Below are 2,148 nucleotides of genomic sequence, written 5' to 3' on the forward strand. Positions count from 1 at the left end.
GTGGAAGGAAGGGGGGATCAGAGAAGACCGGATCAAACAGCCTTTTTACACAATGCAGAGGATTAACCTCCTAGGTTCCACAGCGAGTATAACAAGCATGCTTTATTTACTGCCAGAAATATTATTCTGTACCAGTATAGTCAGGTGACCAGTTCAGACTTCTGTGATTACATACAGTGTACTGAGAGAGTGAATCCATATTTCAGTTACATAGATTGCTATGGTAGGTGGTGTTCTTCTAGGACAAATTTCCACCACATCAACACTTCAGTTTAAAAACAGAACAGCTTTCCCCAGCAAGCAAGAGGAGTTTGTATCATCACCTCTTCAGCTGCCCGTGTCCACTGCCTCCCCTTTGGTCCAGTGCTAGATGATGAAAAAACAGAGAGGATGCAGCAATGGAATGGGGGGAGGTAGGTGGGCATGGGCTCATACAGAGCTAAGACTCTGACAGCATCTCTTTATTGTGCAGTCACACGTGAAGCGTCACTAAACTCACATCATAAAAAAAAAACTATCAATACACCAATATCAATGGTGTATTATATCCTGTTCATACTCAGTCACTAAGAGATTACTTTTCTATATTCTGCAAAAAAAAAAACTGGTTGATTCTGCTGCTCTCTATCTCCACCTTCTGTCCATATCCCAAATGCAGCTAGGGATTTTACAGCTGTAGTGGCAATTCTGCACATGCTCCGTTTTCAGTGAGTTTCTATGCTGAGCATTCCTCCCGATCAAATCTAAGCAGCCCATGCACACAGTGGTAAATGACAGCCCACTCCCTCCCTCCTCCTCCTCCATGCCCACTAACCAGCTAAACACAATGGAGGCGGGATATTACATCTTGATTGATGGAGGCTTCACCTCCCTCTTGTTCTAAGACAAAGGCTGGAGGAGCGAGCACTCCACCCACACCATGTTATTTCCTAAAAATAATAAAGATTTGATTTCAAATATCTATTTGTATGACAATTTAAAACAGTTTATTTATATTAATTATTTTTACTCCATATTCCAAAGGCTGCTTGTTGTTTTTTTATTTTGAACATGTGACCAGCAACAGGGGACTAGAAGCTCCACTTGCATATGTTTCTCTGCAGACAGGCTGGGAAAGAGCTGGGTCATGCGAAATCATCATCAAATCAAAATTTGCATCTTTTTTTTTCCCCACCAATAGAGATTTATTTTGATGGTATTTGATTGCTGCTGCGATTTAAATATTTTGCGATATAAATGGAAAAAGACCGAACATTTTGAAATAAAATTATAATTTCTAATTTTTGTTATACATTTTTTTTAATAAACTCAATTTTAGTCATACATTTAGGCCAAAGTGTATTCAGTCACATGCCTTTGGTTAAAAAATAAAATAAAATGACAATAAGCGTATATTTATTGATTTGCGCAAAAGTTATCAACTAAGGTACATTTTCTGTAATTTACGCAGCTTTTAGTTTACGACTGCCCATCTCATTTCTTGAGGTGCTAAAATGGCAGGGCAGTACACACCCCCCCGCCCCCCAAAATGACCCCATTTTGGAAAGTAGACATCCCAGGGAAATTGCTGAGAGGCACGTTGAGCCCATTGAATATTTTGTTTTTTGTCACAAGTGATTGAAAAATGACAAAAAAATTAGTTGTCACTAAATGATATTTTGCTCACACATGGCATGGTTATGTGTGGAATTACACCCCAAATACATTCTGCTGCTTCTCCTGAGTATGGGGATACCTCACGTGTGAGACTTTTTGGGAGCCTAGCCGCGTACAGGACCCCGAAAACCAATCACCGCCTTCGGGATTTCTAAGGGTGAACATTTTTGATTTACCTCACTACTGATCACAATTTTGAAGGCCAAAAAAAAAACAAGATAGCACAACCCCCCCTCCCCCCCAAATTACCCCATTTTGGAAAGTAGATACCCCAAGCTATTTTATGAGAGGCATGGAATATTTCATATTTTGCCACAAGTTGTGGGAAAATTACATTTTTATTTTTTGTTTACACAACATTGTCACTAAATGATATATAATGTAAACATGGCATGGTTAATATGTGGAATTACACCCCAAAATACATTCTGCTGCTTCTCCTGAGTACGGGGATACCACATGTGTGGAACTTTATGGCAGTCTAACTGCGTA

The sequence above is a fragment of the Lithobates pipiens genome, unplaced genomic scaffold (genome assembly GCF_037356315.1).
Source record: "Lithobates pipiens isolate NorthernLeopardFrog02 unplaced genomic scaffold, aLitPip1_a1.2 Scaffold_22, whole genome shotgun sequence".
Classification (NCBI taxonomy): domain Eukaryota; kingdom Metazoa; phylum Chordata; class Amphibia; order Anura; family Ranidae; genus Lithobates; species Lithobates pipiens.